This window comes from Mastacembelus armatus, chromosome 10 (genome assembly GCF_900324485.2).
Source record: "Mastacembelus armatus chromosome 10, fMasArm1.2, whole genome shotgun sequence".
NCBI classification, from domain to species: Eukaryota; Metazoa; Chordata; class Actinopteri; order Synbranchiformes; family Mastacembelidae; genus Mastacembelus; species Mastacembelus armatus.
Window position 1 is genome coordinate 5,982,193 of NC_046642.1, and position 27,325 is coordinate 6,009,517.

Consider the following 27,325-nt stretch of genomic DNA (forward strand, 5'->3'; position numbering starts at 1 on the left):
AAACACTGTTTGCATATCAGCCCACAAAAAGTGATCCAACAAGAGGCCAGTGGATTGAAGTCTTCATATGTAAACAGCACTTGAGTACTAACATGAAAACCTGTGGAGGGGAAGGAGTGATGGATGTAATTTAATGGCTAACATTAACATCCTTGAGAGGCCTCCCTCTCACATCTTCAGTTCACTTGCTTTTTTTTTCTACCTGCACTGAAGCAGACCAACTTCTTAATTGGCATAATAATGTGATTAATTGCTTTCTTGTTATTTGGTTCAGTGTAAGGAAGTATAAATCAAGCATGTATTTACAAGCAATCAAATGCTCAAGATCGAAAGGAACATATAAAAGAGGCCCAGCTGTGCAAAGTAATTGGTTCTGCTTTATTAGCTGTGTATCATTAGATGAAGGGAAAGATAGTTGGATGGAAAAGATGAGTTATTTTGGCATACTGTTTATTTTTTCTTCTTTTTTGTTTTCTTTTTTCTTTTTTGTGAAACTTGGGTGCTTTGGTGTATTGCCCTGTCTTGTCCAACACTACCAGGAATAGGTTAGCAACATCTGCATCAAAGAGCATAGACATTCATTTTGATAATGCTATTTTCATTTGGAAAAATGTGTACATTGACAAAATCCAGATAGTACAGTGAAACAATAATCACTTTTAAAATATCTTTATAAAAGTAAGGTTCCTCTTCTGACCTCTGAAATCATCACATCCTCTCTTTATATAGTACATGTAGCTTTTCTTCTTTTGGGTTAGCGTTTGCTCCCCAATGAAACCTCTCATTGATTAAAACCTTTATCTTGGTTCACTTTCAGTTGATCAGTGTAATGGGAAGCACAAACATCCCATTTTCCTTTCTTTCCTTCACTATACTCCATACTACAAAATAAAGGACCAATTATATGGCCTTTGAATGGGGTAGTAAACAAACAAATGCTGATGGAGCGCTGATGTCTGTAACAGCATCCAGGTGCTCTTGCATAATAAGACACTTTATGGTCACATAATTAAGGAGAGACACTATAGCCTTGATTGTTGAGTACTTTATGCCAGATAGGAAATGCCATGCTAATGCATCTTTAAGAATCAAAGCCAACCTTGTGGCAGAGAGTGGAATTGGCAAAAGATTTTCAGAGGCCAGAGTTTCAAAGACTCTAAGTGAAAGGATGATTTTCTGTAGTCGCACAGTGAAGATGTCTGTAAGAATATGAGATTATGAGTCTTGTGACTAGAGTATGTAGTACTTGAAGCAGTGCTTTAAGCAAAGTGCTAATGTCAGTGTGCTTACATAAGATATTTTCAAAGTTTATCATCTTAGTTCAGCTTGTTGGCATGTAAGCAATCACCAATAAACTCTAAACTTAAAGTGCAACTGCAGTTGATGGGAAAGTCCTTAGTTTCAGAGGTATTTGGATATAATTAATTAGAAATATTGGACAAATTAAAATTGTAACCTGATGTTTGAGGTAGATAAGTCACTGGACTTGTTTTTCAAATTCAAGATCAGATTTTTTTGTTTGTTTTTTAAATTATTAATTTATTTTTTCCTCATCATTTTGAGAGGCACAGGCATTGTGATGCCAAATTCCATGTAAGTCCTTCCAGTAGTGGAAATACATCGTTTCCAGCCATGAAGTCAGCAAAGTTACACTAAAGAAAAGGGATTTGTCATTAGGATACATCACCTAGGCTTCATGAGGTGTGGACAAACTTTTGTGCCAGTTCATCCAGGAATGAAAGGTCAGGAAAAGTAATTTGGATTCATAATCTGGGGACATGAATATCTATCTAGCAATGCTTGCATGGCTGAAGATCTGTGCCAGAAAAGTGCCTCTTAGTTTGCATCAACCGTGTCTTAAACTGTCATATTAAGACTATTGGAAGACCTACATGAAGATCAAGAAATTAATTTTTCAATCTGGATTGTCAGAGTCATTTGGTTCATTGCGAATATCAAGGCAGAAAAAATGAATTATGAGTCCAGCAGAATCACAGCTCATCAATATTCTGTGGTCATTGTGAGAAGCTTCAGGCTTAACAAGGGGATCCAACAGATAAATGATCAAAAAACAGGACAGCAATTGTCCTTGAACTCTTAATGGCGTACTAATAGCACAGGGTGTCGAGTGATTTTAACAAGAGTGTCCTGAGTCAAACTTTTTTTTAATCTCTCTGCCTTTGGACTTGGAGGAGATAACTGTCTCCACTCTCTCCCCCTCTCTCCCCTATCTTTTCCTCTCTCATCATCGCATTACCAACTCAGGCACGCTTTTGCATAATCACCATCCTCTGTGTTTTCCCCCGCAGTCTGGATAAGGGGACTCATTATAGTAGAGAAAGTTGTAGGCTGGTCCGGTCTCCATTGCATAGGTCACACTGTGCTAGGGTCTCAAAAACATTAACATCTGCTGAAAAATCTTAAGACAAAAAATCTCACCCTGGACTGAGGAGAAACTTTAAGCTGAAAATAGAATAGGTATCTATTATGTGATTTACATCATGTGATATGAAGGTTTAGCATAGGTTTTACCGTCACTTTTTCTACTATTGTTTCTTTGTCTCTTCAATCTCCATCTAATTTCTAAGCACTGTGTTTTCACTGTCTGAAATTGTGATCCTTATTTATTGACTCCCATTGCAATTAATAAGCTTGAATGCAACCACAGGGGGGCACAATCCAGTGTCTTCATGTGCCGGTCCCAAGTCCGGGTAAATGCAGAGGGTTGTGTCAGGAAGGGCATCCGACGTAAAATTTTAGCCAAATCAAACATGCGAATCACAAATATGACTTCCATACCGGATCGGTCGTGGCCTGGGTTAACAACAACCGCCACTGGTGCTGTTGACTTACAGGGTGCCAGTGGAAATTGGACTACTGTTGGTCAAAGAAGGAGAGGAGGAAGGCGTGTTCGTGGGCAAAGAGAGAAGAGGAAGGGCAGAAGGGTAGGACTTAGAGTAGGGACTTTGAATGTAGGGACTTTGTCAGGGAGAACTAGAGAGTTGGCTGATATGATGGAGAGAAGAAAGGTGGATATCTTGTGTTCAGGAGACCAGGTGGAAAGGTAGCAAGGCCTACAGATTAGGAGGAGGGTTCAAGCTGTTTTGTACGGTGGCCGTCAAGGGCAAATGCACCACAAGGGCCAAAACACATGCAAGAGAGAAATGCTGCAACAATGAAGGGAGAGGTTTGCTCTGGAAAAGAGAAGAATGAAGGTTAGCTGCAGTAAAACAGAGTACATGTGTGTAAATGAGAGGGACTCAAGTAGAACGGTGAGGTTACAGGGAGTAGAGGTGAAGAAGGTGGAGGATTTTAAGTACCTAGGGTGAACAGTCCAGAGGAGAGTGTGGAAAAGAAGTGAAAAGACATGTGCAAGCAGGTTGGAACGGGTGGAGGAAAGTGTCAGGTGTGATGTGTGACAAAAGAGTGTCAGCAAGAATGAAAGGAAAGGTGGACAAGACAGTGGTGAGAGCAGCAATGTTGTCTGGTTTAGAGACAGTGGCACTGAGAAAAAGACAGGAGGCAGAGCTGGAGGTAGCAGAGCTGAAGATGTTGAGGTTCTCTCTGGGAGTGATGAGGATGGATAGGATCAGGAATGAGGACATCAGAGGGACAGCTCATGTTAGATGTTTTGGAGCAAAAGCCAGGGAAGCCAGATTGAGATGGTTTGGACATGTTCAGAGGAGGGACAGTGAATACATCGGTAAAAGGATGCTGAGGTTAGAGCTGCCAGGAAGGAGGCCTAGAGGAATACCAAAGAGGAGGTTCTTGGATGTAGTGAAGGAGGACATGAGGATAGTTGGTGTGGGTGAGGAGGATACAGAGGATAGGGTTAAATGGAGGCAGATGATTCGCTGTGGTGACCCCTGAAGGGAGCAGCTGAAAGGAAAAGAAGAAGATTGCAACTAATAAGCTTGCTTTTTGTTTTTTTATTTCTAAGTCTTTATTTTTCTCTGTTTCTAGATAAAAGACAGAAAATAAGTACAACCAAAGCAAAAGGAGAGAGAAAAACATAGGCCATGGCCAAGAGGATGATTGCTTCTCAAAGTGGTAAGCAGAATACATTCATAGTCTCTTAGCTGTTTTGTTCCAGAGCCTTATTTATTCATTATGTGATTTCATTTCTTTTACGTCAGACCTCGTGTCTTTGTGGTGGAGACGAATAGCCTGTAATGAATGTAATGAGATACTTTCTGTGGTCTCTGTTATGTCAGAGTGACATGATTATGTTACTCTCAACCAGCAACTGTCTTGAACTTAAATGTTTGGGTTTACATACAGTGAGAAAAGTTGAAATATTACTAGATTATTCCAATCAAATACCCTTTGAGCACTTATATACTTTTATCCAAATACACACCTTTAGCTTTGCAGCACTGAAGCTGTCATCCAGTTCCTCTGGCTTTATACGCTTTGTGTTGTTGAGTCATACTTTGATTGTGATAAGGAATCGTTCAGCATATTCATATCTATACCAAAATCAGATGTATACCATAATTGTGTTTTACCTTTATTACTGTTTTTTATTAGCAATGTAAAATAATTTAAACACGTCATGCATATGTATATTTTCAGTTCAATATGTTGAATTTTAAAAACATGATTTTGCCTGCTCTTTTTATGAAGCAGCTTTACTCTGTGAATGAAGTTGAAAGCTGATGTCTCATTAATTTCAGTTCTTCAAATGTCTAGGGATAAGGAAATAGTGTTTAAAAGAAGAAAGTCATTACAGATACATTTTAAACTCTGTTAACATTTGGGTACGAATTCTGCAAAGCTGTTTGGAACTGAATGCACTAAGAGTTTATACCCTGTGCTTTTTGTTTGTTTTGTTTGGTGATTCTGATGTTGGGTGTACATTACTATAAATCTAAATATCACTGAAGTTTTCTTGCAGCTCTAAAGAAAAATGTAGGTCAGCACAGAGAATGGTCTGGTTACTAATGAAGACATACTAGAATTGTATCATAATACAGTAATTTAATTTTACTAGATATACTGGTAGAGGACATACAGGAGCTAAATGAATCAATGGCAGTGGATCTTGTATATCATACATAATCTGATTTAAACTGTCTTCATAACATCTGCACTGTCCATTACTGTGTGAAATGGCAAAAACCAGTGCTTCCCCTTCAAGCATGTTTTGCCAGGCATGGTGAGAGCAGATTCATCTTTTTTTTTTACCCATTTCCAACATTCATGCACCAAAATGATCATCTTGACAAGAGTTTTAATTTACAAGTCAAACTCTAGTGGACTACATCTGCTAGTATCTGAGCTTTTGTCAGATTTTAGATTGCATGAGTGTACTGTAGAGTGTGTGTATGTGTGTGCAGACATCTGTGGAAATCAGGCACATACTTGTCTGTGTGTGTTTGTGTGCCCAAATTTGAATGTATGTATGACTGTGTAGGCAAGTGCGTCTGCATCTGTGTTTGGAGGAGAGAAAGAGAGAAGCAACAGAGGTGATGTTGTGTGAAGAGATGGGAGGCTGCAGACAGATAGTGTCATTCCCTCGGTATCACCATTAAATCTTAATCTGCTGGCCCCTCATGGGAGGAGCCAGCCGAGCATAGGATTGTGTTTTGCATCTAAATCAAGATGTTGCTTCTTCAGAGAGGGCCTTACTGAGATAAAGTTTGATGTGTCTGTTCTCAGCTTCACTGTCGGGACACACAGTCTGATCATCCAGCTGCTGCTGTTTGTACTAAAGTCATGTTAAATTCAATTGTCTCATAAACTGTAACATCTCTAATCAATTAAAGAGAGAAAACAAAACTCCCAAGGGAGTGTAGTAAAGTTATCAACCACTACCAGTGGATTTGTAAGTACATAAGTTTTTTACTTAAATATTTTCTTGTTGATCAGTGTTCCCATTGTACTCTATTAAACATTAACCACATATTGGATCTTGGACTAATATTATCTTGTCCCCTTAATGTATTCAAACTATGGTGTTAAAACCCTGTTTCATCAATTCTGCATTTATGAAAGTATATGAAGCCTTTACAAATAATATTATACAGATGGTAATAATACAAAATACTTCTAATAATCTGCCTTTATAGTCAGAGAAGCTTTGTTTGTAATTTGCCATGAAGAAAAGACTGACAATATTTCATTCTTTATAATCCATCCTGAATAAAGAGCACATAAGAAAATACAAACCTAGAGTAAAATGAAGTGTGGTGCTGAGCAGTTAATGGCAATTTTAGCTCTGAAATAGCTGTGTGCAGTGTTTAAAGACGTAATTTAAGTTGTACAAGCCAGCTCTAATAGAGGACTGAATGTATTTGTATGTAATCGATTCATGCCTCTGTGAGCAACACCATGTATCCAATTGTGATTATTTCATTCACCAGTCAAAGCAATTTGAAGCTTCATTTTGTTTGACCTAACATTCCTGATGTTCTGTCTGCTTGAAAAGTTCAGCTTTCTCATAAAAATGGAGGGATCAAAAATAAACACACCCCCTGGCCCTTATCTCAATGAGCTTGTTCTCCGACATGCACCTCCGACATGGGATGCACCTCTGCACCACCTTTCCATCTTCTCAGCTGGGAGAAGACGTTAGCAGTAGTCAGTGCACACTGCATTTGAAAATGCCTCAGGGGTTACTGCGCACCATTCTCACCTGCCACATTTGATTCCATGTGCCAGAGAAAAACACTGACAGAGTTTTTAATTATGGCTAAGACAAAGATACAAGGGTTTATCCAGAGGGCTTAGAGATTCTGGTGCTGGCACTTGTGGACAGAAGACATAATGTGTTTGTTTTTGTTTTGTTTTGTTTTTTTTGTTGTTGTTGTTTTTTCCTCCAGATAAATGCTACATTTTCTCCAACATCAGTTGGATGTGATATTATTAGATCTATAGCTGCACACTTATGAAAAGTGAGCTGTCTGAAGTAGGTGGGCTCTGACAGCACACCGAGAGGTAATGGAAAACCTAGCTGCTGTTTTAATGGGAGAGCATAGTAAGAAGAGTGGTTTGGAGAGGCAAACCTGCTCATTGCAGATAGATGACAGGGATAAACCAGGAAGGACACTCTTTTCACAGTACTGTACCAAGTTCTGATTTATCATGGATATTTTTTTTTATTGCAACTCCTCACTTCAGGCTTAAAAGCAAAAGCCCCCTCTTGATTCTAGGACACCTGTAATTTGGTGAAGGAAAGAGGGCCAATCGTGTGTAAGAATGACAGGAAATACATATGTGCTGCTTTGTCCTTTGCCTGAATGTTACTTCATGCTGATTACTGTGAAATTCTAGGTCCTGTCTCTGAGTAGATGCTGAACCTTTCTTCATAAGGAGGCCACGCTGGTCTGCTTGGCACAAATGCATTTTTTCAGTTCTAGTAAGACCGGATAAGAACAGGAAACAGAACACATTCATCTTGTCTGTTATAATTTCTGTGCTGCCTTCACACCTCATTATTCTTGGTAATAGACTCATATCACCACCAAGTATATTGATTCACCATTATTTTCTCAACCCTTCCTTTCAAACATATCATTTGAAGCCTGGCAGCTGCATTGCAAATGCCAAATGATGCTGCATTGTTATTGTGTGGAACTGCATTGTAGTAAGTATTTCTTGATTTATACATTTGAAACAATTTTCCGTAAAGAATAACAGAAATCCTGTACCCTGCAAACACCTACCACAAGACAGATTTCTTTGACAGCAATTATCTTGCTGCATAACGTGTATTAACTAAAGATGGTTACTACAATTTAGCATATACTACTTTTAAAAGGCCACATACAGTATGCAGAAATACTAGGTTACACCAAATTAGCTATTGTGCCATTCACTGATATAAATTTATATAAATTTATTATAATGTGTATATTACTTCTTAAAGTTACAAATACAGATATAGGGTAGGAAATATACAGTAAGCACAACTAAATGGAAGTAATTTTGGTTGTTTTGTTGAATAATGTAAAGCTACCACAGTAAAATATCAGCACACATCACTCTTTAGATTTGCTTGTTGAGTTAGATATGACAAGGTTTACTTGACTGTATTTTCTCAATTATCAGGATAGTCAGGTGTTGAAGACCACTGCAGGTCTACAAATGTCACTTATTTTTGAAGCACCTGTGTTTTTAGAACATGTGTCTCAGAAAGAAACTCGTCATCTCTTATTGTTTAGTATGGCTAACCTTCCATTAGCCACTGACACCGTCCTCAAAATGCTATCAGGGGCTGATTAGGGAAACGCCAGAAGTGATCAGAATTTTTGGCCTTGATTAGAGAATATTCACCCCTTTTGTTACTGTCAAGAATGATCAAGAGGAGACAAGGTTTCTAAGTGAGGGAACGTGACTGGGAGCGCCATCATAATCTCTATAACACAGCGGCCCCCTCATCTCTCAGAGAACATATTAACATGCTGCCGCGCTGTCATCCCTGGTGTCCTACTTAGACCAGATGGGCCTCATTCAGGTCTTTCACAAAAACACAGAAATCTTAAATGTTAGTCTCACTATCACCAGAGCCATAAATAAGAATGAGCCAGCAAAAGGATGTGTGCTTTGGTGTCCTGGTTAGGTCTCCATTAACAAAACCAAATGACACTAGTGTAAATGGCACTGCAGGAATTCAGATTTGTATTTTTAGTCATAAAGATTATATCTTTGAATGCAAAGAGCATGAATTATGCATATAAAATCAAAAAACGATTGTCTTTCCTTGTCTACACTCACCACTATAGCTACAGTGTACTATACCTTTTCATACAACACAGTTTTTCATGTACACAATATATGTGTTTCAAAAACTGCTTGTTTTATCTTTAGGAGTCTTAACTTTCATGTGGAATAGTCTGACACAACTACAGCTGCACAGTTTGAATACAGCAGAGGGTTTTTATACTTATTTGAGAAACACTGTGATCATTAAGCCTGAGCTGACTCTATGAATCAAGATGTTGTTCATTGAAGTAGAAACTAGGAACAAATGAATCCAGTGAGGTAATATAGACGTAACACTTTCTGTATTATATTGCCCTCCTAATTTGACATTTTAGTAGTGTAGTATGATTTTAGCATTAGTGAAGTTTATTTAGGGCAGTGCACTCGTTAGCACTGTCGCCTCACATCAAGAAGATGGGGCGTATATGGTTTGAATCCTGTTCGGCCACGGGCATTTGGAGTTTGCATGTTCTCCCCATGACTGTGTGGTTTTTGCCAGGTACCCTGGTTTCCTCCCACAGGCCAAACACATGCAGGTTGGGGTTAGGTTAATTGGTGACTTTAAATTTCCTGTAGGTGTGAATGTGAGTGTTTATGTGTCAGACCTGTGATCGACTGGTGAGGTGTACCTCACCTCTTGCCCTATGTATCCCACTCCTATATAATAGCATATAAATAGTCCTGAGACTTATTTTACTTTTATTTCATTTTCAAAATGAATTAATTGTAGTGTTTTTTTTAAGTTAGCTTTTTATATGTGATTTAGTATCCAAATACATATACTGATTAAATAATCAATCAGTGACATAGATTTATTAACAAATTAATAATTAGATGCAGCCCATAATATATCAGTGAACAGACCCACTATTTGTCTGCGTCACAGATATAAATTGCATGTATAGCTTCTGCCTATTTATGTATCTGGACAATGTTTGCACACAGCTATGTCTCCTGGGCCTGGGCCAACATGGAGATGTTGGTTATGACTGGATATTTTGCTGCATCTGCACAGCCTGTGTAAATGCAAACTGATATGTGCTATGTGAAGTAACTAGAGGCTTGTAAGGTGGCGGTAGGGAGTATTAAATTTGAAAATATTAGAGGTGAATGAAAGATGGCAGAAACCTGCTGTTTATTAGATGTTCCCATTCAATGCTTTGCCCACTCACATATCCCACAATTATTGCAAACAGTAACAACAGAGTGCATTGTGGGAAATCAAGCATTATGATCCCTGTGGCTTTGCTCTCCCTGTGTTTGTTTTTTTCATACAGGATTGCAAGGCTTCTAATTAAGTCTTGGAGGTGGAGAATGAGGCGTCTTAGTCGGCCAACTATGAGCGGCTATTGCAAACCCGACTTCAATGTTTAATTTATGTGTTCTTTATTATTTATGAATGCCGTTGTCTGTGTGTGTATATGGGGATTTGTGCAAACTTTAGGTCTGTGCAGTTTGGAGTAGTGAGTTTGGGACAAAGAAAATAAAATATAAAATCAGATAGAGCACCGAGTGCATAGCCACCTGAAATGTAGTAGAGTCAGTGTAAATATGGTCTGCCTGACAGTCTCATTGTCTCCTTTTCAATCCAAAGTCAGTGAATTATACATTCACTGCATATTATAAATTTCAAGCAAAAACGCACTCACAAGTACCTACATAGTATACAAACACATACACACTCTTAACCTACAGTTTGATGACATTTTGTTGATATGTTCATTCTCTGGGGGATTATTCTACAATTAAACTTAATCTCTACATACTTGCTGCAGTTTAAATAATAATCCTTAGGTTGGAGAAGGTGGATGGGTAATAACATTCATGACACTGCTGCCTACAATGGCCAAGAAGTCCATGTTTATGTTGACTCCACTTCAGCCTTTAACATGCACCAATGTGGGTCTAACCCACTGAATATAATTAAGTGGGCATAGCTAACTGAGAGCTAAATCTTCACCTCAAAAACTGGCTTGGATCAGCATGTGTGACTGGGAAGGATAGCCCAAATTTATAGAAAGAGGAAAACCAGAAAAATAAATATTTCATGAAACATTTTCTCACAGCATAGTTGAAAAGGAGTCAGGATACAGATCAATAGTAGTAACGGATCTGTCTATGCACAGATGCTGAGAGAGGGTAATGCATCTTAGAAGGGTATTGCCTATATACAGTACCTGGGGATAGTTTTATAAGAGTATATATAGTGCTGCCTTTTGGTGATAAAATAATCTGCAATGCTTTCTCTATTTTTCTAACATACTATATTATGAGCTATTAACTGATAAACTAGAAATATTCTTTCAGTAACCACAGTGTTATCATGATGGTTACATATTATTATGGTCAGGGAATATTAGGGGGAATAAAGTGATCTAAATGGAGTTTGAACAGATTAAGAAATGTTTTAAAAAACTACATCCATTAAAGTGTAAATCTAAGAACTTAGCAAATAGCAACTGTAGTTAAGTTTTTTGCTCTAATTTCACATTATATCAGCAAACACAAAGTGTATCACAGCTATAAATCTATGTTGTACATTTGTTGACCCCATAACACTCCTGCTAAACACAAGAATATAAGAAGACTGTTGTTCAGCTGGAGGATTGAAGCATTAATGCAAAATAAAGTGGCCATGCTCACTCAGTATATATAATACTGGCAGCACTCTGTGATTTACATTAACAGATGCCCTTAAAATGTGGCCATTTTATTTTGAATAGGAGTTTATAAGAAAAGACATGACGCTAACTTTGGCTTCATATCAGGGTTTCTTTAGTGAAAGAGCTTCCCACTGTAACTCCATTGTAAAGATGTCCAGTGCCGGTAAGTACACTATGACTGGCCGAAAATGCTGATAGGTAAATGGCCAATGGAGCAACTGCAATGAAACAAATAAGCCTATGTCATGCAGGAAATTAGAGTAAGAGGAGCAATACTGCACCTAACAAGCTTACAGCACTTTGAATAGGGTGATTGAGTAGGAGGCAGTTTCCTGGGCAGGAGCACTGGACCATCAACCTTCAGGCTCACATATCCTATGGCCCCTGTCCAAAAATCACACACATACACACACAAGGTGAGAGAGAGTACTTAAGGGCCTCTGCTCTGCTGGAGCTGCTCAGTATCCAGCAGAAAAACTGTGATTGTACTGGGTCCTAAACTTCTTGGATGAGAGTGTATGCTACTGGGGATGTTACTGCAGCTTTCCTGGAAAGATTGTTTACTAATAGTTGTAGTTATGATAGCTTTTAGTTTTCACCAGGCTACCAACACCGTATTAGTGGTCTTTAGAAGCCTGGCTGATTTGTACTCCACACTTTGATGGTCATCTCTCTCTATGGGCTGTTTGTGTCATTTATATATATTTTTTTATTCATAGAGCCCCTCATATCCTTGCAAACTTATTTTGTGGAAATCATTTCCCAATCATGATCGTAAATCCTAAGAGGGAGTTTTCTGCTCTAGCCAGTAGAAATAGTTTGCAGTTAGAAATAAATTAGATTGAAGTATCCCAGAATGAATTCAAGGCTTTTGTAAAGTCTCTGGTAAGTGATTTACTAATTGTCTCTGTTTTTACTTGATATTTGTTGCAGATAGAGCCCTGGTAGTTTGCTGTTCATTCCACCTCTGTTTTGTTCAGGTCTTTTCTTCCTTCTTACAAAGTTAAATTCTGGCTGATACCATTCTAAGGCTTCAGCTAATGACTATTTTTATTTTTACTGTGTATATATAAATATACAAAGACTCCTTAATACCCACTGGAGTACTACATTTTCAGGCCAAACAGTAATCCATGCATACCTGGTTTGTTCTGTTTACTGATAGTAGGGTGCATTTGCATGCTTGTAATTGGAGGGTATTAAATCTACCATCCACTAAGTGCCCTTGACCAAGAGATGGAACCCACCACAACTGTTTGAGGAACCCTCTGGTCGACCATAGCCTGTGATATTCCTGATGAAATGATATCCATTTGTATCTTTAACCTGAAAAAGCTTTGCTGTCAGGATCATGTCTTTACTACAACAGAACTGATGACTACATTATTGTAAAACAAGCATACTCTCACTCCCATCTGTGCACACACTGAGGTACCTCACTGTTTGTAAACAATGCAGTATAACTGAGTATTTAAAACAATGTTGGTACATTGTCTTTATAACAAGAGGAACTATGTCTCTATTTCACATCATGAATCCTCAATCCTTACCATTTTAGATGGGCCTAGTCCATTTACAGGGAAATATACGATTCAGGTAGCTCATAAGACTACATTTTATGTGTTCAATTGGGAGTTGAAATGGTTTTGAGTGATGGCTCAGTGAGGGAGTGGACTTCATTTTAACGCCTGACTGAAGGTGAACCTGACCTCTTGTGTGGGCCGGAAGGACGGTAAAACGCTAAGCAGTGTAGCATAAGCATACACAGCAAGTTCAGTGGCTCTGAGGGGTCATTACTCCAAGGAGATGGGCTAGGAACAGTGCCAGGCTGACTATTATCAGTTTGTTGGTAGAGGTGATTATAGTTTACTCTACCATAAAAATCATATAGTGCACTCAGCCTAAACTATATTTAATTCCGCTACATGGTGCCTGTTATATTTACAGACATTATGTTTATAGGTCACTTCCCATTTATATTCGAAGGAACCGCTCACTCAAATAAGAGAAAACAGCATTTTTTTCTTACTTACAGAAAGGCATACACCTAGAGCATTTGTGGTTAATAGACAGCAAGACAGTCAAAGACAGACAGACAGGCACATTTTGCTAGTGAAGGGTAATGAAATCTATATGAACAATACTTAAAGTGACATTAATGAAAAAGAAACCTCTATGGCTATAAACAGGAACAAATGTGACATTTAGAAACGAGGCAGTAAATAAGAAATGCATGCTGGGATGCACAGGGGTGTGAAGAAATTGGTCATTTGTCAGCTTGGATAAGGTCACTACGTAACTTGCAAAAAGCAGAGTAATTGACTGCAATTGGGATGTTATAGCTAATACAGACTCGGATGAAAAGCCATGGAACTTATAATGATGTCCCATGTTTATTATCTCATTTCCAAACAAATTAATATTATCATCAGATTTAAGATGCTTACACCTGCAAACAACAGGTGAGGTGTCAAAGGGCAAATGGTACTCCCCAGACAGCACTTTGAGGATTTACTGAGAATAACATGATTTAATCACTGCGTATAGACTTAAAATGAACATGAGAGAGTAATACTCTTAGTACTTTGTATGGTAAGCATTGTATTTCTGGTCTAAGCCACAACTAAAAGGTTATACGAATAGTGTCTTATTGGCATAGAGAATATAGGCACAATTGTGGGTACCCTCCTTAATTAAGTTTGCAATGCTTGAATGAATGCATTTGAGATAGGCCCTAATTGGTTTTATAGACATATATTTCATTTATATTGAGGAATACATGGTGAGTACTTGACTGCAGTAAAAAATGTTTTGTATTAAAGTAGTTAAGCATCTCTCATTACAATTAAATACATTTGAGATTGCCATAGCACTTACTTATCTATATAAAGCCATACTGTTCTTGTCCCCATTGTTTTCCCAAGCATAAACTGGTATAATCATGGTGCACTTTTATTTTTTATTTTTTTATAGTTTATTTTATTTTTTTTTTTGTTAGGGGACTGAAAATATTCCTACAGCTGCACAATGAAGATTAGTAATTATTACCACATTCTGTAGAGGAATTATTACCTGCTGTGCATAACTGTCCTGCATGCTTCCTACATGAAAGCCACCTTCAAAGCTTGGAACTATCTTAGAGTCCGGAGGAATAAAATGAATGATGAGTCTTTGCAGAATTTATATTTCCAACCATTGTACATTTTCTGAGTCACAGTGTGGTTCATTCTTTATGAGAATATCTAAATCATCACTTTTTTGACAGCATGTCTTTTTTTTTATATTTTGTTTTTTTTTTTTTTTTTTTAATAAAATGTAGAAAAGTAGTTTTGTTATCCAGGAAAATTCAGTGAAGTTGAAAGTCAGTAGTCAGCAGATTGAAGAAAGCATCAGTTTACTTTGATGTTTTACTTCAGAAGTATAGCACAACTCAAGAAAACAGTGAGTGCCAATTAAGAGATAATCAGCAAAAAGCTTTGTCAGGACCATACATGAGAACTTGGCTCTATATTTAATGCATTCATCCAGCATTGCTAACCGAACTAAGACAGTTACTCAAAGTTATGGCTGGATGCCACTTAAGTATTGTGCACCCTATCATTTTGGTTGTGGTTGAAACCAGAAATGCAGCACTAGCAATTACAGTACCATTACCTAAATTTCAATTCATATTAATCTTAATGCAGGTTAGGGTAACATATTAGGTCCATACATGGTAATTAACTCCTGATGTCCTGACCTGTGTTAGAGAATACGTCACTTACGTCATACTTTGCTTCTTGTTTAGTCATATACTTATCATTAGGGTTGGAATCCACTAGCAGAAACACAATTTTATATCCAGCATATAACAACAGTCAGTGCTCCTGGTTGACTCATCAGGCGTAAATGATTCAAACTGATGATGCCATAGGATCAGGAGGGAATGGAAGATCATCCATCCATCCATCCATTATCTATACCAATTTATTCCTGACCAGGGTCACAGGGATCTGCTGGAGCCTATCCCAGCTCTCTTTGGGTGAAAGGCAGGGGTCCACCCTGGACAGGTCACCAGTCCATCACAAGGCCACATAAAGACACACAATCTCACACACTCACACTTGGACCTATGAACAATTTAGAGTCACCAATCAACGTGACATACATGTTTTTGGACTGTGTATTGTTTTTTATTTAAATTTATTGTTGTTTATTATTTACATTTTAAGAGAACAGGCTCCTCTTTGTCTGTGCAGTTTTGGTTGTTTATGTTTTTGTTGTCCACTTTAGTCCATCAGGAAATGGTAAAAAACTGTTTTTGTTAGTTCCCACTATTGTGATTGTGTTGTCAATCTCGACAAGACTGCAGCTGTCAAGCCAAGCTTCTGTTTAATGTTGTCACTTGGCGAATCCGTCCTGACTGCACCCTTGTCGCCCTCAAGGACTTAATAACTAGCTTCAGCCACTACTGAGAAGGATGAATAGCAGTAGTGCCAGGCCGCCGACTCTCTATGGCACCCTTATCTTTCAAGTTGTCTTTTCCAGTCTTGTTTTAATTAGATTAAAAGTTCTTTGCACCTCTGGGAAGGAGCTGCAGGCCTGGGCCAGTGCCTGAGCCATTGTGTGAAGAGGTTTTTTTGGTACTCAAAGGCTGCCAAGACTTTCCTGTTTCCCTGCTGAGCTGCTTAGGTTGCTCAAACTGTGCTCGGGTCAAATATCATGCAAACCTGTTGGCATTGCCAGTACTTGAAGGTGACTCTGTGCCTGGAAACTGTTTATGAAGCAGTGAGTTTATGCTTGTTTGACTTAGTTAACAAGGAATAATTTAAAACATTAACTTTGCAGCTACATTTCATGAGGTCATTTAATGCTGTGTTATGCTGTGACGCATCTTTTTGGTGTGTGAAGAAAACAGTAAGAATGATTGGCGCTTGTTAACACAGGCAAAACATGCAATTTACAACTAATTTCACTAGGTGTGCTTTGGTTCACACCCAGAACCCCCTTATTGTTCATCAACTGTGCTATCTGCAGAGACAGAATACCACATGATGTTACTGCAGCTGGAGAAGTTGGTGGGTGTGTTGGTAGGATCCCACATGTGGCAGTCCAAATTACTTTTCCTTGGTTTGGTACTAAAATTTCATAGGATTTTTATGTGAATTGATCTGACAGTGATTCCTTATGATGCAGTTCAACTCAACTTTTATTCAAACAGCAACACCCCCCTGATCAGCTCTTCAGCTGTTGAACCTCAAAGGAGATCAAGCTGTTTTAGCTGGAAAACTAAACTGACATGAATTCAGGATAGTTATTTTAACCCTCAGCCTCAGCCTACACTTCAAGCAGTGTTTTAGGACACTTACTTAGCAAGTCCAGCCCTAGGTTAGGTTCATGAGACATCCCCTGAAGGTTTTCTGGGCCTGCCTCTGTTAAACGTTGGTCAAAATGTCTCCTCCCCAGTGACTTTACATATTTCACCCCACTATCCACACCTGCTTCATGCAAGAATTGTCAGTTCTGATTCAGATTAATCATAGTAACTGAAACACTGATTTCATAACAATCATGGCTGGCACCATATCCTTTTTTCCTTTTTTGTTTTTTTTTTGTTTTTTGTTTTTTACCTAAACTCCCTAAGTTTGAGGCTGAGGAGTTTAAATGTCACATGTAGGCACTCCATGAATCATTGTAGCTGCTGAAGTGTGTTTTTATGGAACTTGGACACAATAAAAAAAGATAATGTTGATGATATGTTGACGTGCTTTAGCTGGAATTGCATTTAATTGAACACAAGAAGAGCGTTACAAGAAGTTACACTGGATGAATAATATTAAAGCAAATTGGCATAGGATTTTCTGATAAGCAGAGGAGTGAGAAGGAATTCTAAGAGGTCAGAAAGGATAAATGGAGACTGAGGGGGTCCAATATGTTTTCACGTCCAGCCTGATGTTTAATATCTTGATAATGCAGCCCACCTGCTCTCCTTGCTCAGATATAGTGCTGACAGCAGGAAGACATGTGTGCCAGTTAAAGGAGTTTGAATGGAGCCGGTGACAAAGCAGTATTTTATTTTATTTATCTTACTTCTCCTGCTATTCATTGCTGTTATTCATTACTCGTGTGACAGCCCAGGCCATGGCATACATTGATATGTGGGGAAACAAGTTGGAGAAGTGTAGGGGAATGTTCTAAGCCTGACATTTCCATTCATTGTGAGAAATCCTTCACACTGGAAGTTAGAAAAAGGGAGGATAAACCCACATTCTAGAATAATTATTTTCTCCCAGACACATTTTCCTTTTCTAAGTAAGCCACTTGACTGACACGTAACATTTCAAGTGCATCAAATGACTTAGCAAAGCCTGGAGTGATTCACATCACTTGGTTTTCACTGGCACCAGACATATTATAGACGTTTCTGAGCAGAACTTGAACAGTTCTTGTCTGAATTCACACACATCTCCAGTAAAAACCGTAATTAACATGCAACATCTTGACTGGTAGTTTGTACATGTGTTGCTAAGACGGACATTTCTTACTGGACCTGAAAATATGTAAGTAGTAACAAACAATTCAAGTCTGTGTTTAACCATCCTTGTGGTGTTGATGAAATTTGATTTTTTTTTTGATTTTTTTTAAAGCAGGTACCAAACAGTTTTGGATAAATTAAACAATAAATTGTTTGGGTGTTTTTAAGGAAACATTAATTTATTCCATTTCATTACTGACTCTAATCACCCTTAATCAACAGTGATGTCAGGGAACCATTGCAAACTTGTTAGTGAAACCTGACCTCTAGTCAGAAATTAAACAATGCTCACAAATGTGGCTTTTTGCTCCTTGACAAAAAGGACATGGTAATGAGTTTGGGGGAGAGGCTTTCTGACATTGTCAAGTGAGATCTCTTCCTCAGAAAATGAAGGCTTTTGGCAGCACTTCTCACTGTTGCTAACTGTATTTTGGAGAGAAAAAAGAAAATGTGAAATGAAGAAAGAAACCCGACTTCACTTCGAGCTGTGTCGTGGCGAGTGCTGGTTCTTTATCTTTGTGTATTTGGCAGGATTGAGTGCATTGTTTACTGGATTATCAGGCATCCACATGGACGAGATATGTTTGCAGACTGTGATAATGTTTCTTTGCAGCCAAAATGGAAGTGTAAACCCATAACAGATTATCAATGACTGTGGTTGATTGGGGATGTTGGCCATGCCGCACCTAGGAACCAAGTAAACAGCAAGATAGCAATGAAACAAAGTTTAAACTTAGTATTCATATTAAAATTCAGTACGGTCAATGCTCACGTTGATTACCTGATAATCAATGTGAGCATGTGGGTGGTGTAAAGTGTAGACAGTAAAAATGCCTCAGAGAAAGGAAAAGGATGAAAATGAGAGAAATACGGGAAACACAGCACTTGTGTTTTGACATGGTATTTGTATTCTGTGTGTATGTGCAGTTTAAATATGTTACAGAGCATGGATAAAAGACACAGAGCAAAGAGCAGAGTTAGACAATGAATGCTGCCTTGCTTTGTACAAAGACATGGCCCTTTGCAGACAGCTTGTTAAAGCTGCAGAGGATGAGTCAGAGAGCAGTCCCCTAACAGAAGCCCTTGTTGTTTGGAGCCCAGTCTGGTTTCATCTTGTCAGCCTTGCTCAGGGCAAGTAAAAAAAAACTGCAGCACAGGAAGTCTTCTCCATGCCCTCATCTTGACATTTTCTTCTCTGTTAAATCACCTGGCAGCTCCACAGTCATTTCCGGTCTTGAGATGAAGTGAAACAATCTGTATTAACTGAACTATCAGCCAATGACAAATGAGAAATTGTCCTGCTTATATTTAAATTTTATTTAAATAGTTCGTCATTTGCTTTCATTTAGAAAATAAATTGTACACATGTAGAAATGGTTGCACTCAGCTGATAGAATTTCTGGTGAGTAAAAGAATAAATGAATGAGTTTTGATACTACAAATATGGTCATACAGCCACTGTTAAAGTAGTGCAATGATCAGATGACAACAACAACAACAATTTCTTCATCTGTTTAGCCCAGAGCCTTAGCTGTTACTGAAGCATGAACAGGGTTTGGGAGACAGGCACTGCTTCATTAACCCAGAATTGTGACAGTTTTAACTGTTGTGTTGAAAGAGGCATCCTGAAGCATATTGCTTTTGCACAGCATATTGCAATGTAAGTGTCCCAACAATTTCTCCAAAATGTGTGGAGCATTTAGTGCTCAGTTTGAAAGTTGCTTTACTATAGTCTGAGCAAATGGATTCATACCTAGTTGATTTGAAAGGTGTCATGGGCCTGTCTATTGTTTGGCATGACAAAAGATTAGTGAACAGACTCTGCAGAGACCTTGGTCCCTCTTGGGCTTTATGAAACTAAGCCTCCGTTCTGAATAGACACATTGTTTTGGCCAAAGGGAAAGCTGATGTGTGACCAATCTTTATTTCTTTATTTAAATACAACACACACTGGAAATTACTGCTTAGAAAACTTGTTTTTTTTTTTAATGTAGAAAGCAATTTTTTTTTTCACTGATTGTGGTTTTATTTTAGTGTGTTGAGAACAAGGGGAAAACTACTACACAATGAAAAAGAGAAGTTTCTATATTGACCTCTTAAAACATTCAATGCCATAGATCACTAAATCCTCTCTAGGAAAATGCAGTCTACAAGCTGAAATGATGTTTCATTGAATTGGTGTCATGGTTACCGTACAAGTAAAACATTACAGAAGTAAAACCTATGTGGCACAAGGTTCAGTCCTTTGCCTACTTTTATTCACACGAATCTCATCATTCTACACTAGTTGATTGACCATTGTATGAGTTTATCGTCCCTGCATATCCAGCAATTCCGTTAGACATATTTAGTCTACCTTTGGTGATTTTTCACATATAGAATTTTATCAGTCAAAGCGTTGCACTGTACTCTTCCTATCTAGCTGGTTCTGTTATGTCTGTAATTGTTACAGGTTCACTACTTGCTATATATTATGCTTATAAAATAAAATTTGTGCTGCAGGTGTGAAATGATCCATAATTTATATAGTACACAACACAATGTATATAAACTATATTATACATATGAGTTCATATATTTGCATATTAAAAACACTAAATGCTTTTCTTCATTTTAAATATTTTTACACAGCATGCAAATACAGTATAGTCTACCATACTATATAGACTAATGTGTTGCAAGGAATGCCCAGATATTTGTCTACATTTCCATCTCAATTGGTTCGATTGGGAGACCCCGCCAAGGCTACCTAGTGCCCATGTGTGCCACAGATATCAGGCAGTTAATATTTCAGTACAGTAGAGATGCATTTGGCGACATCCGAGGAGTTGGGTCAGGTTAACAGAGCTGTTGCCTGCCAGTGCCCAAGAGAGTCTTCAATATTTGATTACCTTTTTTTCTTCTTTAGCTTCCTCTTCTTTTAATGCACTTTAAATTATATCTCCATATTTGTAGATCCAGAATAAGCCAACAGAGAACCCGTGTTATGCCAATGTTTTTTTTTACTCCTTTTTTTAGATACAGTATATTACAATGAAATGGATTTGCTTCATGCTTCATATGTTCAGATGTTGCAGTGGTAACACTCTCTCAGCAGTAAACTTTGGACCTTTACTTACTCTGATGTGTTAAAACAAAGGAATGAGACAGATGGTGTAATGGTAGTGTGTTACGTTTTCTGTGGACACAGTATTTTGTTTTTGAAGGCTAGTGGCCTTGGAGAGCTTAGAATCAGTTTTCACTGGGTGTGGAAATCTCTTCACTGAATTTAATTTGGACAATCAATACAAATCTCCAGGGTCTTAGTTGAAGATAACAGGACACACCTCTTTACTGCATCCCATGTTCTATGATCTAAAGACCTTAATTATAAAAGAAAATCTCACTTAGTTCCAACTTAATTGTTGCTGAAAAGCTATGCAGCATTTTAAAATTATTGCAAGTGAAGTTAACTGCTTTGCATACATTCTTACGTTACATTATTCACTAAGTCCCTGAATGACTGAAGGACTCTTGCCCTCACTGTTCTTTGACTTCCCGTTAAGTTTAACCCAACTACCCTTCTTTATTTTTTTAAACTATGTATTTAAAGCAGGCATGGTGCAGTTAGCACTTATAACCTTCACAGCAAGAAGGGTCTGGGGTCGAAGCTTGGGACTGTATCTATATGTGTTTCCTCCAGGTACTCCATCTTCCTTCCACAGTCCACATGCACGCAGATTAGGTTAACCGGTGAATCTAAATGGCCCATAGGGGTGAATAGGAACAAATGGTTGCCTGTCTCTATATGTCTGCCAGGGTATAGCCCGCCTCTCACCCAGCGTTAGCTGTGACTGGCTTCAACCCTCTACAGAATAAGCATTCTACATGCAGCTGATGGATGCCTTTAAAGCAGGGACAGTATTTCATTTTAGTTTTTCCAAGCTATAACATTAGCTACTGATTATCTAAAGTGGTGGAAATTCGACATGACAGATGTGATGATTTGGCTGACCTTTAAGGCTTTTCAGACAGCAGCTCAGACCGTGGAGACAAATAATGTTCTTTTTTAGAAGGATAGTGGCTTTCACTTAGACCTACAGTATCTCTTTAACATGCCGGTCCATAGGACACTAGGGCCACAATTTTATAACATTGGCAGCATGCAGAGCTTCTAGTTCAGTGGCTACAGAACAAACTAAGATTTCAGTCACACAGTTGGAAACACAAATCCATCTTATGATTATCTCCTTGAAATTGAAAATAATTGAGATATTTAAAATGCAGATGGAATATAATCCATTTTTAGATTCCTCTGCTGGTGTTGTCATACAGTCACATAATAACAGCTATTGTATGGCAGCAGCTGGATACATAAGGCTTGCACACCGATTAGTGTGCAAGTTGGTTGGTTTTATCCTACAGCAAACAGTTTTCCGCTCACTGAGTTATGACCTGTTCACACTATAATCGTATGATGCATTAGTCAGAAATGGCAGATTTCTTAGGCTTGTATTCAGTGATTCAAATCAGAATATATAGTTTAACATGAGAGTGAAATCAGGAGAGACATATTTATGTTGAACCTGTACTTTATAAGAAATATTTGTGATAGTGTGTTAAAATGTACAATTTTTCTAAAATGTAGACCCATAATGATAGTAGAGGAGTTAAAATATGATCACCCTAGAGTGTAGCTTGTGGTGATGGCAGACAGATGGCAGGTGAATGATGAAATCTTATTCTCAGCTTATTCTCAGGAAACAGGACATACTGAAGATAATAGTGGGGACGGATTAGGAGGTGGGTCATACAGTTTGGGCTCTGTTAGACAGAATGTCAGGTTCAACAATGAAATTTAAATATCTGCATCCACTGCAGGTGGACACTTGGACTGGCTTGACATTATGATATTTGAAATGTATGAATGGAAGATGTTTTTTTTTTTCTTCTCACACTTGACAGAAAGAGGTGAAAAATATGGAGGATAGAATACCAATGAAGTACAGTAGTTACTTAATTTAAAAGGAGGAAAAAACACAATAACAAAACAAGCTGAGTGTGTCCAGAATAAACCACCTGTCCACTGACTTCATTTCACATCTCTTTCACATATCGTCATCTCAATAAATCATAAATCTCTCATGATTCCACTGTGGAAAATGAGTATTTTACATGTAATATCTGGAAACATTTTTTAACTCCTTGCTTGCTTCCTTTGTCTGTGGATACCATTTGCTATATATATTCATCCACAAACGCAGAGGTTTGACTTTTACCATAGGTGTATTACTTTGGGCATATCTCCACAGCGCAATTCGAAAATGAAAATATTGTATATTTCCACTGTCACCTTTAAAAACTATAGATATGAAGAAAGAAAGAAAACATGGCATCCTTTTAGACTTAGTGGTATGGAACATGCTTATCAGCTGGCCTGTCCAATCAGAGTGCTATCAATTCCCTCCAAGGAGCCATTTGTCCTGGGCCCCCTTTGTTGTCCTATCACAGCAATGTTGCACAGCAAATTGTCTCCCATGATGCGGTCTGGGTGGTGGGAGATGAAGAAGAAGGAGGAGGAAGTGACAAGGGTGTTGCACTAAATTGCTATCGATTCAGCTTTTTGAACCTTTTTCTCTTAGAGGTTAAAAGTCTAGGAGGAGCTGGGGCTGAGGTTCACCCCGTCATCCTTCTCCAAGTGTCCAGTTAGCAGAAATCTTTCAAATATTTTCTCTGGGATTTGTGAATTGAAAAAAATTCTGTTTGCTTTCAACCTCTAAGATTTGTTTCTTATATCTATTCATTTAGCATTTTTTCAAAATATACATTAAGTGCTTCTATAATATTATCCGAATAAAAGCTCTTTTTCTAGCAACAGCACAAGTCAGCACATTCTCAGTAATGTCTGTAATCTGGCTCAGGATAAAGGTTTAAAGCTATTGATTTCTAAACAGTGTACTACTGCATAATGTTTTTCCACAAATATTGATACAAATACAACTTGAAGCTCACTACCTGTTATAAAACTTATTGACTGAACCCAGTTAGCCTATGCACTCCCTGCAGAAAGCAGACAATGCCAAATAGCCTGTGATGGATTATGGCCTCTGATCGATAAAGATGCCTGACAGTTTCCAACATACAGTAAGAAGATCAGTGGAACAAAGGAAGGCAATGGCGCTTTGATTTATATTTGTCACAAGCACTGAACAGCAGTGTGGATGGCTTTTAGGTAGTGGTCAGATATCAATTTGAGCAACAAAAAGTTTAAAGGCCCCTGGCGGCTGACCCACATATATCTAAACTGTACCAGAGTAGATTTTTTTGCTTGTATTTAATTACATTTGGAATAGAAAGTGTTTAAATGTTGACAGAAATATTTGGGCGTCTGTGTTTAGCCGATATCTGTTATACTATATCTTTCTCCCTATTAAAAAGCCCACAAATTGTTCAGTCCAATCACAACAGGGATAACCATTCCAGCAAGACTTCAAAACTGTACTCACAGTTAAAGGCTAATGAGAGCTCCGAGAGGATTATTCTTTTTGTTTTGTGTAACTGGGCATTTTAGTAAAAAAAAAAAACAAACAAACAAAAAAAAAAAAAACAGCTGCTTCTAAAATACATCAGAATCGTACCTTGCATGACTTGTATATCATTCTGCAAAATGGCTCATTTAAAAGTGCACACATGGCAGTACACAACATCTTTCAACCCTTGTTTAATAACAGCAGGAGAGAAAGTCAGTAACAGCTGGTGTCATATTATACAAGGAAAACTTTATTCCATCCCTCCCCCTCCCAACCCGCCAATAAATCTATCTTTCTGTCTTTTACTTTTGCTGCACCAGTAACATTTGAAGAATCACAAATATTTCATAGCCATGCCCGTGGAAAGATTCCATCACCTTGAGGTGATTTACATTTCACTAGGCAAGTGCAACGTATTATGCAACACTGGTAATGCATTTTGCATAAATCCAGTAGCTCTGTAGATATTTGAGAATCTAATGTTTCATGGATTCCTGATTCAGAAATAACAGGCTATCACAACTTTTTTTGTATGTAGTATGTGAGAATTTTTCAAAGTCATTGCCAACTTTCTGTGATTTCTGACAATGATATTTCTTTTTTCAGCAAGAAGCCAAATGTAACATGTTGTAGTTCATAGTAGAGTCAGATTGTGTGTGTAGTCTCCACCTGGTGGCTCTAGCTCAGCTTTCTTAACCCATTAAATTGGAAGACAGCATGCTGTGCAGTGCAAACGGGGTCTCACTGGAGAATACTGATCAGATTGTACATGCTTGTCGGTGTAAGTGAGCCAAGCGCAGAGTGCTAACCTCCCTCGTCACAGAAGTGAAAGTGCCTGGAAGAGATAGGTTGTTTTAGTACGAAGTGCCTTCACAGTTAAATGTTGCTGCTGTGGCCAGGGTGTTATTCCCGTTGTGGCTTTTGGACATTAAGCAGCCAATGTGTGATGTAATAGCTGGTGACTGGTGGATTACAAATGGATGTAGTACTTAGAGATTAGTTTTACTCATTTTTTACATAAAAACATTCTTGTTGCTTTCTGCAGTTCAACAGGACGGAAAGAAATATCATTTTCAAGAAAAAAAAAAAAAAATTAATGAAATTAAATGACCATGTCTTGTATTGTATGTAGACTCCACAAGCTGCTGTCTTACAAAATAACTGTAGTAATCTAAAACAAAAACAAAACAAGATGAAGTCTAATAAACAGCCTTAGTTTAAATGCTTTAATAAACCAGATTAATTGCTTCATTGCTGTATATTGAAAATGTTATTTAATGAAGAGACTATTTAAATCCTAGATTGATCCAACAAATAAAAAAACCTTAAGCACTTAAGTGCAACTAGTTAATGACAGAAACCTGAAAATTAAAGCATCCACTGACATGAATCATTATCACTTCCTCACTGCAGAGCAAAAGGCTCAACCATTAAAAAATCACAGGGTATTGATGTTTGTTTTATCGCCAATCCTGGAGCATATTATGGGCCAGGAGGCTGTTTTACCATATCCCCTGTGACACTCAGCATCACTGATGGGGCAGCTGTTTCGACTAACCCTTCAGTTGTCCCCAAAAGCACAGGACAATTATTGGCTCAAGCATATCCACTGGCATTTGTTTACTTGCTGCCCAACCCTTTCTTTTAACTTTCTCTCATCTAGCTGCTCGTCACCAGCTCCATGGAGCACAGACTGGTTTTTTTATTTGTTTGTCATTTATTTGATATAACAGCATATGTATTGTGCAGAAAATCACTTATTTCACTAAAAACTGTTTTATTATTGCAGTGCATCAAGACATAATATAATATGTTTCAAGGCACCACAAAGAAATAGAATACTCAGAAGCATTATTGTCTGGCGAGCAGTAATATATAAGACCCGGGAAAAATAGCTCATTAAATTTCCATCAGATCAGACTGAAAAAGTCAAAAAAACAAAAACAGAAGTTGAATATTTACGTCAACTTCTGTAAAATGAATTACATCTTAGTATGATGTCAGAATTTATCAGATATACTTTGTGCATGTGTGCGTGCGTGCGTGCGTGCGTGCGTGCATGTGTTCATTTGAACCATATATTATACATCTCTCCTGGATATGGATCCTTGGTGTCAAGAAAAATAAGACAGCGGTATTTCCCAAAGCTTCAGACAGCACACAGCGACATGTCCCACAAGTACCTGAAATAACCTTATAGTTTTTGCAAGTGCTGTTTCTTTAAAGTCTATATGCATGACATTGAAAGGTATGTTGGGCAGAATGCTGAATATGTATGTGGAGTATATAAAATTTTAATTAGCACACTGATAACCTGCTGTATCAGAGCTTGTTGCTGTAACATGTATGTGTACTTTTTAACTCAAAGCACAAAGCCACATAAAACGTTTTCCCTCTGTGATGTGTGACAGTGATGTGCAGATATTTACACTGTGGCTCATCCCCAAAGACACATCTTTGCTTTACAGTAAAATATTACCAGCATTTCACCCTATCTCCTCATTAATGTTCATAATTGCATTGATGCTTATAAATATTTAACCCCTTAGCACCCACCCCCATAACTTTCTTTTTTTTTTGTGCACAACCACTGAAAACGGCATACCCAAAATAAAATGGTTACTGTTCGTGAGCACTAAGGATTATATGAATGAGACCAGAAAACAAACCAAAGAGAAATTGCAATGTGATGGATTTCTGTCAAGAATAACATTGTAGGACTGAGGTCTTGGACTCTTTTTGTTTGTTGGACTGCTGCTGTTGTAAGGGGGTAAATCTGGTGCCTGTACATTAAGAATGTCACTTGACAGAGGACTGACTAGGTAAGGAATTACCATTTTACTCTCCATGCACCATTACTAAAAACAAGGAATGGATTTATCTGAGATATTAGTCACTTAGTTTGCGAGTGTCTTCCATCGGTAGTTTACCTA

The 27,325-nt window shown here is 38.0% G+C and overlaps 1 protein-coding gene across 2 annotated transcripts in view; it reads left to right on the forward strand.

Moving 5' to 3' along the window:
- Positions 1 to 27,325, forward strand: part of lingo2 (leucine rich repeat and Ig domain containing 2) — a 177,520-nt gene that overhangs the window by 98,118 nt on the left and 52,077 nt on the right. The window contains exon 4 of one of the 2 annotated variants that reach the window (XM_026330463.1): positions 3,964 to 4,050. The exons of the other annotated variant lie outside the window; for it this stretch is intronic. The gene's annotated coding sequence lies outside the window, so the exon portion shown is untranslated. The remainder of the gene's footprint in view (positions 1 to 3,963; positions 4,051 to 27,325) is intronic. 2 annotated transcript variants of the gene reach the window in all.